Here is a 15,898-nt window from a genome sequence, read left to right as displayed (position 1 = left end):
TAGACTCCTCCTCTAGCTCGGAGGGTAGGACTCTATAATATCCTACACATGCATACGTACACATACTGACGTACTTCTCATTTTTTTCAGGTGAGGAGATGGCACAGCAAGGGGAACTTGACATCCGCGCGATGTTCTAGGAAGGGAGATCCAGCTCGGGTCCCCTTGTGAAAAAACTCCGGCCCGCATCATAGAAGACGCCTCCCTCGACTACGACTGTTTCCAAATCGTCAGCCAAGGGGAAAGGCCCGGGCTCTGGAGCTCCATCCGCCGCAGCCTAGGAGAAGAGGGGTCCGACTGCACCTCCTCCTTGATTTCCCTCAACCCCTACTCTGAACCAAGGAGCACCAACTGGTCTCCCAGCTCCGATAGTCCCCGCTGCCACCGTCCGCATCCCGGTCAACACCCAGGACCTGAAAAAAATTCCAGATACTTTTCAGGGGACTGTCTATGAGATGGCGAACCACGCGATGGAGCACTCTTATAAGGCCAAGCCCACGGACCTGAGGGAGATCGAGGAGAGGAGCCCGGAGAATGTTATGGAATCCGCTCTGGGGATGTACCTCAAAGTAAGCTTTCCTTGACATAACATTCTTTTTTATTTTACCCTGGTATGTGCCTAACTGTTTTCTTGCTTTTTGCAGGCGTTCTTGGCTCAACACCGCAGCATAGCTCGGGCCAGGGCCAGGAATGACGAGCTTAAGGTCGAGATCCAGACCGCTCAGGCCGCCTTGACTGTGACCCAAGCTGCCCCCGCGGCCGCTAAACAAGGCGAACAAAACGCCAAGGCTGCCCTGACGGCGGCCCAAGCAGGTGAGCAAGCTGCAAAGGCTGCCTTAACTGTGGCTCAAGAGGGTGAGCAGGCTGCGAGGGCTGCCTCGGCTGCCCTTCAGGCCGAGCTCACGGGGGCCAAAGCCAAACAGCTGGAGGTCAAGGCTGCTATCACAGAGGAAAAGAAGGGCTTGAAATCCTCCATGGAGAGCATGCTGTGTAACGCCTTTGATAGAAAAGACCGTTACACTGTTTGTTTATAAAGGTGCAAGACTTGCTATTCAAGTCATTTAATTAGAAATGTGTTACTGAAACTACAGTTGAACTAGGGTTAAAAGATTTTGGTCTCAAAAGTTACATTTCTTATAATCAAACATTTTCTTTTACATGGGATCCCAGGAGTAGTAAAGTTAAAAGACAGTTTACAAAATTTCGGGATTAGAATACAGTTACTAGCCACTCTAAGGCAAAATAGACAATTAGGCTTTTCTTGTCCTATTCCACTCCTCGGTCGTGGCGGCCGATCAGCTGATTATGTACATTCAACCCCGAAGCTCTCCATCTCAGGACTGTTCTAACTTGCCTTTCCCTTTACCTACACCACGCAACACCTGTGAGCCAAGGCCCAGTAAGAAAACACAATAACAAAGCATAATCATTAAGCAAACAACCAGATAACTCATACCGTATAAACATGTACTCAACAGTCCAAACATTCATGTTATTCAAGTATTCAGCACACACTTCATATCAATAATCAATTCACATATGATAACCAGGGTTAACTCCCTTAGGCTGCACCCTCTATTTATCCCACTGACCACAATCCGCTTAAACTGAGCTCAGTGAATATTAAGCTATCCTCGGCTACCACTGGCCAAGCAGCGCCCTGTGCGCAAGTATTATTTACGGCACCCTTAGGCCGTTTATCACATGTCCCATGGCATAATACCATCTATGACATCATACAGATATAGGGAGCTCTTAGTCCCATCACAAACACATAACCGGGTGCAGTTTTCTTACCTTTAGATTTCGATAGCATTGTTCAATTTGATCCTTAAGCACGATCTCGTCTCAGCCCTAGCGTATACCTAGTCACAGTCACAAGTTAGAACCAACTCCAAACCTCAATTCTGAAACCTAGCCTCGGGACCAATCCCGAGCCCTCGAGAAGCCTTAATTCCACCAAACGGGGTGGTGGAATCAAACCCTGAGCCCCCGGGCAAAAACCCTAAGAAATAACCCAAAAACCCCTTTCTTGGAACAGGGTAGCGCTACAACGCCCTAAAGTGGGTGCTACAGCGCTACAAGCAGAGCCATCAGGCTCCCAGACGCCCAAGCCTAGTGCTGTAGCGCCCTAAGGCTAGCGCTACAGCGCTAGTCACAGCCAGGCACTACCCAGTTTTGTCCTCTTTGGATTTCCTCGAGCCAAACCTTTCTAAAACTCAACCAATCCTCAACCAATCTTCAAAACAAGCCTCCCAACATCATCAAATCATCCCAAACAACATAACCACAAGTAATTCAATCACATGCACCCCAAAACAAAAAATCCACCACGTCTGAGCTTAGAGCTCAAACACTCAACAAAATAACAGAAATCACAAAGCCTAAAGCTAGAGTTTCTTACCTTTGATGGATGAGCTCAACCTAGGTTGTCTTCCACACTTGCTTAGCCTTCACCTCCTCAAACCCTCAGGTTTAATTCCCTAGAATTCCCACAGAAACTCTGCTAAGAAAAACCAATTCAATACCAAACCAAGAACTGAATATCAACCTCAAGACCTTACCTCAAATGATGAGTAACCTCTGCTAATTCACCAACCTGATCAAGATCCCAAGTGCAAAGTCTTAGCCGAAAGCTCATCTGAATTTTAGCTTCAAATTTCCAGAAGACATTGATGAAGAAAACCCAAACCGTTCAAGAGAGTTGCCCTGCTTTTCCCTTCTTTCCATTTCCTTCTTTTCTTTCTTTTCTTCGGACTTCTACAATTTTCTACATAATCCACTAAGGCAACAAAGCCAAAACAACACTTATCAGATTCTAAACACCAAAAGACCATATTGCCCTCCCACTTATAACTAAGCCTTTACACATCTTAAGGGCATTTTAGTCATTACACCTGTTGACTGTGAATTTAGCCAACGACGTAAGAACGTCAACTACGACAACCTTCAAGAGAATTATAAACGACAACAGACAGTTTTTTATGAACGAAAGTAAATAACACGAGGTTTTTATAGTGGTTCAGCCCCGATGATCGGTAATAGCCTAATCCACTTAGAGATTTTATTATGTAATCACACTCAAGATCAGATGAACCGTGTCAACTGAGTTTCTTCAGTATGAAATATTTCAGAATACAAAAGGGGTTCTCTCAGGGAAAACACTTTCTCTCTCTAGAACACAAGTTCACTCTTGATTTTTCCAAAAGTCCCTTTACGATCCTCCCAAGTCTCTATTTATAGACCTGGGATTCTCAACTGATATCCCCTTTAGATAGGGATATTCCATTATTTACCTAATATTTATATTACAAAATAAACATTCAAAATATAACTGATCCCTAATTTCAAGTGAGGATTGAGTGATTCCCGGATGCTTGGACCAATTCTCACTGAAGTAGTTTCGGGCAGTTTGACGTAGCTTCTCATGCATGTTGACTATTCTCCAAGCTTTACGTAGGTCAAAGGTGGTATGTGCATGGCTCTCCTTGGACCAAAGGTCAGGAACATTCGAGGTATACTCCTCCATTGTGTCCGATCGGACACAATGGTTGTCTTCTTTGGCTTAAGGTGGTTCAAACCACCCTATTTGACTCCTTCAATCAAGGTCCGATCGGACCTTGCACTTTGCTCCTCGGACCAAGGTGGTCCGAGCCATCTTCTTCCTAGCATCTCTTTGGACCAAAATGGTCCAAAGCACTCCTTCAGGCGTCTTGTACGATCGGGGGAGGCGTCTTGTGCGATCGGGCACAATGCCCCTCTACTTGGGCCTAAATGGTCCAAGCTTCCTTCGTTTAACCAAGGTCCGATCGGACCTTGGTCCTTTCTCTTCGAACCTAGGTGGTCTGAGTCACCACCTCTACTTGGATCAAAATGGTCCAAGGTACCTCATAAGTACCATGTCCGATCGGGCACACATTCCTTCTCCTCGGACCAACATGGTCCGAGCTTTCCCTCGTGCACCCAATGTTCGATCGGGCATTGGACTCTTCCTTCACATATCACCACTTTGGATCCAAACAACCCAGGGTCTCTCCGACGAACATGTCCGATCGGGTGCAGTTGTCTCCTTCGTTCAACCCATGCTCGATCGGGCATTGGACTTCTCTCCTCGGACCAAGGTGGTCCGAGCCATCACTTACATCTCCTTGGACCAAAATGGTCCAAGGTACCTCCTCTATGAGCATGTCCGATCGGACATAGCTCTCTTTTTCAACCAAAGCTCGATCGAGCATAGTCATCTCCTTGGTCCGAAATGGTCCAAGGTAAACTTTTCCTCACCTCATTCAAGCCCAAGTGCACTTCTTCCACATCATACCCGATCGGTCACTATGTGGCCTTTTCCTTTGAGTAAAACTTGAGTCTTGGTCATTCTCTTTGAACTCCTTCGAGCCAAGCTTAACAAGAGGTCCCCTAAGCTTAGGTCCGATCGGACCTACTGCTTTTATATCTTGAACCAAAATTCATGCCTCCCCTTCAATTTCTTGGACTTGGCACCAATTGAAATCTAAGGATATTTAAACTGAGGTCTGAGCCAAGCAACCCCCAGTCCAAATACTCTCTTCGATCGGGCGTATTGTATTGACTATCTGTCCAATTCCTTAAGTGACATATTGGGCCATTATTAAGCCAGATCACCTCACTGAGTCATGCCATGTGTCAATTTTATTGCCACGTCATTCTTTTCAAATTTTTGGGATAACAACACCCAATTCCCGCTAATTCCTTGAATGCCTCAATATTTACCTCTTGCTTCTCGACACTTAACTAATCACCAATTATATTCCTCAATATGAAAATAGGATTCGTCTTATTCCGTAGTACTTTGTCCTTCCGATCCAAGATCTGGAACGGTTGCTCCTCATAGGATAGATCTGTCTACAATTCCAAGTCTTCATACCTCAACACATGTGTCGCATCTGAGACGTACTTCCGGAGCATAGAAACATGGAATACGTCATGGACTCCTGACAGTGATGGTGGCAAGGCTAACCTGTAAGCCACCTGACAGATCCTTTCTAGGATCTCAAAAGGTCCGATGAACCTAGGGCTTAGCTTGCCCTTCTTTCCGAACCTCCTCACCCCTTGCAATGGTGAAACTTGGAGAAATACGTGGTCCCCAACCTAGAACTCCACATCCCTACGCTTGGGATCAGCGTAGCTTTTTTTTCTGCTCTATGAGGTGAGCATTCTAGCTCGGATCTTCTCTATAGCTTGAGTTGTCCTCTGAACCATATCTGGTCCCAAATACTTCCTCTCACCCATCTCATCCCAATGAATGGGTGATCTACACTTCCTTCCATATAATATCTCGTAGGGAGCCACTCCAATCGTTGATTGGTAACTATTGTTATATGAAAATTCAATCAACGGGAGATACTTAGTCCATGATCCCTCAAAGTCGATCACACACACTCTGAGCATATCCTCCAATACCTAAATCGTTATCTCAGATTGTCCATCAGTCTGAGGATGAAAGGCTGTGCTGAACTTCAACTGAGTTCCCAAAGCCTTCTGCAAACTACCCCAAAACTTGGAGGTAAAGATAGGATCCCAGTCTGACACTATAGACGTACAATAGAAATCACAAAGCTTAAAGCTAGAGCTTATTTCCTTCGATGGATGAGATCAACCTAGGTTGTCTTCCACACTTACTTAGCCTTCACCTCCTCAAACCCTCAGGTTTAATTCCCTAGAATTCCCACAGAAACTCTGCTTAGAAAAACCAATTCAATACCAAACCAAGAACTGAATACTAACCTCAAGACCTTACCTCAAATGATAAGTAACCTCTGCTAATTCACCAACCTGATCAAAATCCCAAGTGCAAAGTCATAGCCTAAAGCTCCTCTGAATTTTACCTCCAAATTTCCAGAAGACATTGATGAAGAAAACCCAAACCGTTCAAGAGAGTTGCCCTGCTTTTCCCTTCTTTCCTTTTCCTTCTTTTATTTATTTTCTTTCTTTTCTTCAGACTTCTACATTTTTCTACATAATCCACTAAGGAAATAAAGCCAAAACAACACTTATCAGATTCTAAACACCAAAAGACCATATTTCCCTCCCACTTATAACTAAGCCTTTACACATCTTAAGGGCATTTTAGTCATTACACCCAATTCCTGCTAATTCCTCGAATGCCTCAATATTTACCGCTTGCTTCTCGACACTTAACTAATCACCAATTATATTCCTCAATATGAAAATAGACTCCAATATATTCTCTAAATTCCCATAAATACCCCCAGACTCGCCCCATGCCGGGTATAAATCCTCGCTGTGACTTTTTCGCTGAACCGCTCACTAGGATCGCCTCGGGTCACATATTACAAATATATCCACATAATAATGTGGTCTCAACAATTTATGACAATTATTTACATTTATGCCCTCAACAGGCAAAAATTATGAATATGCCCTTCTAACCTTATCAGGGCCTACATGCATACTAATACACATAGTCATGCATCATAGATATTCCTATAATCATATAACATGATTTTAATCATTTAATTCACATATAATCCAGTTATGCCCTCCTGGCACACTAATCAAAGCCCTTAAGCATTATTAGTGAATTTGGGTTGTTACATGCTCTACCACTGCTGGGCCTTCAATCCGGACGACAACTTCTCCTTCATGGCCTCCGAAGTGTGGGGGCACTACCTCGAGAAGTTCAAGGCTTGGCTTCAACAAAAGCTACCGTCTGAAATCGGGGAGGCCTCTGCTGCTGGCGAGAAGGAGACCGAGGAGGTGACGTCCTTAGAGCGGCTTGGAGGGTCTTAGTTTTTATTTTACATGTTATTTTTTTTTGTAAACATTTGCTACGAGGTTATTTTCCTCGAGACAATTTATCTATAATTTCATTATCTATTTTTTTTATCTATTCCTTGATTTCCTTCTTATGCTTCATGACTTGTACATCTAAATACTTTTTTTTTTTAAAATGACCCTTAGGTCGAGGTAGATACTTTAATTTTGGTCGTAACCAAAAATGATGATTTATATCCTACTTGTTAAGTATTAGGCCTTGGACCCGGTGTTATCCGGGGTTTTTAATTAAAAACTTAGTTCGCGTTAGTTTTATCGACACCTCGCGTTTTATAGAATAAAATTGGTTAATCAATTTTACCAACTTCTAAGTTTCGAAACCTGGTCGTATCCAGGATATTTAATTAAAACTTAGTTCATGTTAGTTTTATTGACACCTCGCGTTTTTTTTAGAAAAAACACTGGTTAGTCAATTTTACCAACTTCTAAGTTTTGGACCTGGTTGTATCCAGGTTTTTTATTTAAAACTTAGTTCGTGTTAGTTTTTTTGACACATCGTGCTTTTTAGAAAAAACACTTGATTAATCAATTGTACCAACTCCCATGTTTTGGACTTGGTTGTATCCAGGATTTTTATTTAAAACTTAGTTCGTGTTAGTTTTTTGACACCTCGTTCTTTTTAGAAAAAACACTTGGTTAATCAATTTTACCAACTCCCAAGTTTTGGACCTGGTTGTATGCAGGATTTTTATTTAAAACTTAGTTCGTGTTAGTTTTTTGACACCTCGTGCTTTTTAGAAAAAAACACTTGGTTAATCAATTTTACCAACTCCCTAGTTTTAATCCCCTTCACGGAGTACATGCCCCCCAAGCGATCAGAAAGTGAAATTTCTTGATTACTTTGGACCAACGCTATCACCCGAACTAACATGTAGATGAAACACAAGAAATACACAAAGATTGTTCTATTTCTTAAATTAAATGGCATTTATAACTAAGCTTTACATAGTCAGGTGGTACGATCATTGATAGTACTTTTTTAAGTGCATAGCATTCCAGGTCCGTGGAACTGTTTCTCCATTAAGTTGAGCCAATTTGAAAGGTCACTCCTGTATGACTTCCACTATCTGATAGGGCCCTTCCCAACTCGGACTCAAAGCACCATCTTTTGGGTCCTTGCCTGCACAATAGACCCTTCAGAGTACCAGGTCGCCTAAACCAAAGATACGCTTCTTGACCTTCGAATTAAAATAACGAGTGATTTTTTGCTGGTAAAGCGCGAGCTGTAGCTGCGAATCTTCTCGTTTTTCATCAATTTGGTCGAGGGATGTGCTGAGCAACTCATCATTCCGCTCCTGGCTAAAGGTCTGGAGCTTGTGCGTGGTTATCTTAGTTTCGACGGGAAGGATGACCTCACTTCTGAAAGTCAGGGAGAATGGGGTGTGCCCCGTAGAAGTTCGGTGGGAGGTCTGGTACGCCCACAGCACCTACGGTAGGTGTTCGGGTCAGACTCCCTTGGCCTCGTCCAACCTTTTCTTAAGGCTCACTTTGAGTGTCTTGCTTACGGCCTCGACTTGCCCGTTGGCCTGTGGGTAGGCCACCGAAGAGAAACTCTTAATTATGCCATGCTTCTCAAAAAAATTGGTGAAGAGATCGCTATCAAACTGAGTTCCATTGTCTGATACAAACTTTTTAGGCAGTCCAAATCGGCAAACAATATTCTTGACCACGAAGTCGAGGAGTCTTTTTGAGGTGATTGTTGCCAGGGGCTCCGCTTCCACCCACTTCGTAAAATAGTCAATGGCCACCACTGCTTAGCGAACTCCTCCTTTCTCCATGGGCAGGGCTCCAATTAAATCGATTCCCCACACCGCGAATGGCCATAGGGATGAAATCATTTTCAGCTCGACTAGTGGAGCTCGGGCGACTGTGGCAAATCGTTGGCACTTGTCACACTTTTGGATGAAGGAGATGGAGTCCTTTGATAACATGGGCCAAAAGTACCCTTGCCTTAATATCTTTAAGGCTAGGTTTTGCCCTCAGCGTGATCCCCACAGAAGCCTTCATGTACCTCCTGCAAAATAGTTTTGGCTTCCTCTAGTAGAACACATCGCAGAAGAGACAGGGAATGGCCGCGTCAGTACAATGTCCCGTCTATGATTGTATACCTTGGAGCTTGATAGAGTATTCTCCTTGCGTCTTTTCGCTCATCAGGAAATTTCTCTATCGTAAGATACTCTATTATGGGAGTCATCCAGGTCGGCCTGATATCGATCATCTCAACCTTCATCGCACTTTCGGCCACGCTCGGACTTTCCAAGAATTCCACTGGTACTATGCTCAGAGTCTCAACTTCCTTGGAGATAGCGAGTCTAGCCAAAGTGTCGGCATAGGCATTCTTCTCGCAAGGAATCTGCTCGACTAGGCCATATTCAAACACGGATAGCTCCTTCTTTACTTTGGCCAGGTAATCCGCCATCTTGGTCCCCCGCGCTTCATATTCTCTAGACACCTGGTTTACCACGAGCTAGGAATCGCTGTAACATTGGATGCCTTGGCCTTCAACTCCTTCGCCACTCTAAGCCCGACCAATAATTGTAACGACCCAAATTTACTAATATGGCTTAAGGGCCTTGATTAGTGTGCCGGGAGGGAAAAATTGGAATATATGTGATTTAATGATTAAAAGTATGCTATATGACTATTTGAATATCTGAGATGCATGACTATGTGTATTAGTATGCATGTAGGCCCTGATTAGGTTTGAAAGGGCATAATTGTAATTTTGGCCCGTTGAGGGCATAACTGTATATATATGTGTGATAACTATTGAGACCACATTATTATGTGGATATATTTGTGATATGTGATTTGAAAAGATCCTAGTGAGTGGATTAGCGAAATAGTCACGGCGGGGATTTATACCCGGCTCGGGGCGAGCCTTGGGGTATAAATGGGAATTTAGAGAATATATATTGGAGTCCATTTTGACATTTAAGAATATAATTGGTGATTGGTTAGGTGTCGAGAAGTAAGCGGTAAATATTAGAGACATTCGAGGAATTAGCGGGAATTGGGTGAAATGACCAAAATGCCCTTAGGTGCATTTAAAGGCTTAAAATTAAAGGGAGGGCAAATTGGTCAATTGGCTTCTATAGGATAAGTGTTATCAGGTTTTATGCCTTAGTGGGAAAAGTCTAGAGTCTGAAGGAAAAGAAAAGAAAAGGAAAGAAAGGAAAAGAAGGGAAAGAAAAGGGAAAGAAGAGCAGGCCATTGCCAAGGTCAGTTTAGGCATATCTCCATCAGTTCTTGAGGTATTTTGGGGCAGAAACTTAGGGAGAATCAGAGCAGAAGCTTGAGCTTAAGGTCTTTGATCTGGCTGGATGAATTAGTAGGGATTCAGCAAGAATAAACCATCCATTTGAGGTAAGACTCAAGGTAGTACATCAGTTTTAGTATTGGTTTTGAGTTGATTTTCTAAGCAAAGTTTTGTGGGAATCCTAGGGAGTTTGGGCTGAGGATTTGAGGAGGAGAAGGTCAAGCTTGTGAGGAGAAAAGCCTAGGCTAAACTCATCCAACAAAGGTAAGGGATTCTACTTTGAACTTTATGGTTTCGGTGGCTGTTTTGTTGAGTTTTTGAATTCTAGGTTTAACCATGTTAAAATCTTTGATTATGGGTGCATGTGGTTGAGTTGTGTATGGTTGGGATGCTTGGGATGAGTTAGACATGTTAGTAAGCTTGTTTTTAAGTTTGGGTGAAGTTTGGAAGAGTTTTGGTCAAGTTTGGTTCGGGGAAAATCGAAGGAGAAAAATGGCAAGTTTTGCTGTTCTGTGACTAGCGCTATAGAGCTAGCCTTTGGGCACTGTAGCACTAGGCCAAGGGTTCTAGGTGAGTTTGGGATCTATTTGTAGCACTGTAGCGCCCTCCTTAGAGCGCTGTAGCGCTACCCTATTTCCAGAAATGGGTTTTTGAGTTACTTTCAAGGGTTTTTGCCCGGGGGTTCGGAGTTGGATTCCACCACCTCGTTTGGTGGAATTAGAGCTTCCCGAGGGCTCGGGATTGTTCCCAAGGCTAGGTTTTGGACTTGATGTTTGGTGATGATCTTGACCTATGGTTGTGACTAGGTGTGCGCTAGGGCTCAAGAGGGATCGTGCTCAAGGATCAAAGTGAACGAAGCTAGCAAATTTAACGGTAAGAAAACTGCACCCGGTTATTTGTTTGTGATGGGACTAAGTGCTCCCGATTTCTGTATAATGTCATAGATGGTATTATGCCATGGGACATGTGCTAAACGACCTAAGGGTGCCGTATACAATATTTGCGCACAGGGCGCGGCTTGGCCACTGGTAGTCGAGGACAGCTTAATATTCACTGAGCTCGGTTTAAGCGGGCCGTAGTCAGTGGGATAAACAGAGGGTACGGGCTAAGGGCGCTAACCCTAGTTATCATATGTGGATTGATTATTGATATGAATTGATATACTTGGTGTGATGAATACTTGATTGTCATGAAAGCTTACACTGATTAAGTACATGCTTATGCAATATGAGATATTTGACTATCTGTTGATTGATTAAGCTCTATTATTGTGTTTTCTTGCTGGGCCTTGGCTCACGGGTGCTACGTGGTGCAGGTACAGGCAAAGGCAAGTTGGACCAACCTTGAGGCGGAGAGCTGCGGGGCTGAATGTACATAGCCAGCTGTTCGGCCGCCATGGCTGAGGAGTGGATCAGGACAAGAAATGCTTAACAGTCTGTTTTGCCTTAGAGTGGCTAGTATTTAAATCATGAATCTTTGTAATTGGATTTAATCTTATTGTTTTTAGGATCCCGTGTAAACAGAAAATGATCTATAAGAAATACGGCTTTTGCGACCAAAATCTTTTAACCCTAGTTCCATTATAGTTTCATTCACACGTTTGTAATTAAATGACTTGATTAGCAAGTATAACACCTTTATAAACACGCAGTGTAATAGTCCTGGCTATCCAGGGCGTTACAACTTGGTATCAGAGTGTCATAGGTTTATGGGTTCCTGAAGACTGGCTGGACATGTACATTCGCTGGGAGAGACAAGCTCGACTCAGGGTTTGGTAATTGTGTACACATGATTATGTGCTTATATGATTTGAATGAGATATGACTGTTGATATATGTTTGATTAATAGGGAGCATGAGATACTGATAGTGCCTGGCCTTTGACTATTGCATGATGTTATTGAGGTGTGCTTATCAGCACTGTTATGCATGTGAATGAATATATGGATGAATATTTGGATAAATTTCTATGAAATTGATTGCTTGTGAATGATTGGAGTTCCAGTGATGGATCATGAAAGGATTATTACCCTGTCATCATAGTTTGATTGCCGAGTCATTGATTGCAGATTGACTTGGATAATTATGCGTCCAAGAAAATCTATGCGACTAGCCGGCGGGTCTGGGACTAGAGATGATGGTCAGGACCAGACCCCTCTGCCAGTCCCTAAGAACTGGTAGCAACTGATGGCAGACATGCAGGCTCGGCTACAGAGCCAAGATGAACAGATCTGAATTTTGCGGCAGCAGGCTCCATCTGGGAGTGTTGCCCCCATTGTGCCACCTGCAGTGGTACCTATTGTGCAGCTAGTTGAGGTTGGGAACAAGTGGGAACCGTTGTATGAGCGGTTTAGGAAGCAACAACCCCCGATATTTGAGGGAGGACCTGATCCACTGAAGGCCGAACAGTGGATGACCATGATTACTACCATTCTTCATTTTATGAGGGTAGAGGGACATGAAAAAGTGGCCTGTGCCACATATATGCTGAGAGAGGATGCTCGAATCTGGTGGGAGGTGGCATCACAGACCAGAGATGTTACTGCTTTGACTTGGAAGGGGTTCAAGGACTTGTTTAGTCAGAAGTATTATAATGTTGCCATCAGGGCAGAGAAAGTAAATGAGTTTGTGGGGTTAGTTCAGGGCAGTATGACAGTTATAGAGTATGCCCTAAAGTTTGACAGACTTGCGAAATTCGCACTTGATCTTGTTCCTACTGATGCAGCTAGGCAGGACAGGTTTATTAGAGGACTTAATGCTATGATTGCCCGAGATGTGAGGATTACAACAGTTCCTGGAGGGACAACTTATGCCCAGGCTGTAGAAAAGGCTCTTACCGCTGAGGAAGCGGAGAATAAGATATGGAGAGAGAGTGCAGTGAAGCAGGAGGGCCGTAGGGCGGTGCCTCCCTATGCTGGTTCTGGTAAGGGTAGAGGCCCCAGTGATTTGAAGAGGAAGACCCCTGCTGATTCGATCGCTCCTGGCCTTGATAGGAGAGTTCGGGGTACTCAGGGAGGCCGTCAGAGAGGTGGTGATACATGGAGGACTTATCCTGAGTGTACAAGGTGCAGAAGACGCCATCTGGGCGAGTGTCGGGCTAAGGCCTGTTATGTGTGTGGGGGTGGTGGGACACCTCAAGAAAGATTGCCCGATAGTGAAGAAGGGAGATGCGGGGACGGTGGACAGCTTGACTCCAGCTCGAGTGTTCACCCTGACGCAGGCTGAGGCCGAGGCTAGTCCCTCGGTAGTGACAAGTCAGCTTTCTAGTGCTGGCACTCCGTTTATTGTATTGATTGACTCTGGTGCTACACACTCTTTTGTTTCTAGTAAGGTGATTGATAGACTGCATATGCCTAGTGAGTATTGTGTTTCAGGGTTTGGGACTATTTTTCCTATAGGGGAACTAGTAGTGTCTAGGAGGTGGGTGAGAGCACTGCCAGTGATGGTTGATGGTAGGGAGTTATTAGTAGACTTGATTGAGTTGAATATAGTGGACTTTGATATGATTCTAGGTATGGATTGGCTGGCTAGATATGGAGCTACCATTGAGTGCAGGAAGAAGATGGTGACTTTTGAGCCAGAGGGCGAGGATCCCTTTGTTTTTGTGGGAGCGGTGCATGGACCCCGCGTACCCAGGATATCGATGTTGAAAGCCAAAGACTTGTTACAGGGTGGATGCATAAGCTTTCTGGCTAGTGTGGTGGATACCACCAGGGTTTCACCAGTAGGACCGGAGGAGACCAGATTGGTTTGCGAGTTCTTAGATGTGTTTCCTGAGGACTTGCCAGGGTTGCCGCCGCGTAGAGAAATTCAGTTTGTCATTGAGTTTGCGCAAGGCACAGAGCCAGTGTCGAGGGCACCATATAGGATGGCACCGGCGAAACTGAAAGAATTGAAGATACAGTTGCAGGAGCTTCTGGATTTGGGGTTTATCAGGCCTAGTTACTCGCCATGGGGTGCTCCAGTTTTATTCATGAAGAAGAAGGATGGGACTTTGAGAATGTGTATAGACTACCGTGAATTGAACAAGTTGACTATCAAGAATAAGTATCCCCTACCAAGGATTGATGACTTGTTCGATCAGCTGCAAGGTAAGACAGTGTTCTCAAAGATTGATCTTCGATCTGGTTATCACCAGTTGAGGATCAAGGATGAGGATATACTGAAGATGGCCTTCCGAACGCGGTATGGGCACTACGAGTTTCTGGTCATGTCATTCGGTTTGACCAATGCCCCGGCAGCCTTTATGGATCTAATGAACAGGGTGTTCAAGGATTTTCTGGATCAGTTCATTATTGTCTTCATAGATGACATCTTAGTGTATTCTAGTTCAGAGGCAGAGCATGAGCTTCATCTTCAACAGGTTCTTCAGAGGTTGAGGGAGCATCAGTTGTACGCCAAGTTTAAGAAATGTGAATTTTGGTTACCAGAAGTGACATTCCTTGGACATATTGTGGGTGCGGATGGGATTAAGGTGGATCCATCTAAGGTAGAGGAAGTTAGGGATTAGCCGAGGCTAAGGAATGCCTCAGAGGTGCGGAGTTTTCTTGGTTTAGCAGGTTACTATAGATGGTTTGTAGAGGGCTTCTCGAAGATAGCGGCACCAATGACAGAATTGACACGGAAGAATTTGAAATTTATCTGGTCAGATAAGTGGGAAGACAGTTTTCAAGAGTTGAAGCGACGACTTATTACAATGCCTGTGTTGAGTCTTCGTTCGGGGGAAGGGAAGTTTGTTGTTTACTGCGATGCATCAAGGTTGGGTTTAGGCTGTGTGTTGATGCAGAATGAGAAGGTTATAGCTTATGCATCACAACAGCTGAAGGAGTACGAGTAGCGGTATCCTACCCATGATTTGGAGCTAGCAGCGGTGGTATTGGCACTGAAGATCTGGCGACATTACTTGTATAGGGAGAAGTGCGAGGTGTACACCGACCATAAGAGTGTGAAGTATTTCTTTACACAGAAGGACCTGAACATGGACAGAGGCATTGGCTTGAGTTGGTAAAGGACTATGATGTGATATTCTTTACGATCTGGGGAAAGCCAATGTGGTGGTAGATGCATTGAGTCGGAGAGGCCAAGGTCAGTTATATAGTTCTATTAAGATCTCAAGGGAGTTAGCTGATGAGATGGTCAGAGCGGGGATAGAGTTGATGGTAGGCTGGTTGGCCAATATTACTCTGCAGTCGATCCTGCTAGAGCAGATATGAGAAGGACAGTTGACAGACGCTCAATTACAAGGGATTAGAGAGAATGTCTTAGTGGGAGTTGCTAAGGACTATTCTATATCTGAGGTTGGTTTGCTTCGGTATCAGGGACAGATATGTGTTCCAGCTGATGAGGGGATCAAATGAGAGATACTAGATGAGTCTCATACGACACCGTACTCGCTTCATCCGGGTACCATGAAGATGTACCAGGATTTACGGACATTATATTGGTGGCCCGAGATGAAAAAGGATGTGGAGTACGTAGCCAGATGCTTAACCTGTCAGCAGGTGAAAGCTAAGCATCAGCAACCAGCAGGGTTGCTTCAGCCGTTAGGTATTCCCGAGTGGAAATGGGAGGACATTGCTATGGATTTTGTGGGAGGTTTACCCAACATAGTGGGGCTTCATGAATCGGTGTGGGTGATAGTGTACAGGTACACCAAGTCAGCCCATTTTCTTCCAATGAGGTCGACATATACTGTGGATCAATATGCTGAGTTGTACGTGAGGGATATCGTACGTCTCCATGGGGTTCCTAAGTCTATAGTGTCGGACCGAGATCCTATCTTCACTTCCAAGTTCAAGTTTGCAGAAAG

The sequence above is a fragment of the Humulus lupulus genome, chromosome 5, assembly GCF_963169125.1.
Source record: "Humulus lupulus chromosome 5, drHumLupu1.1, whole genome shotgun sequence".
In the NCBI taxonomy this organism is placed as follows: Eukaryota; Viridiplantae; Streptophyta; class Magnoliopsida; order Rosales; family Cannabaceae; genus Humulus; species Humulus lupulus.
This window is presented reverse-complemented; position numbering follows the sequence as displayed.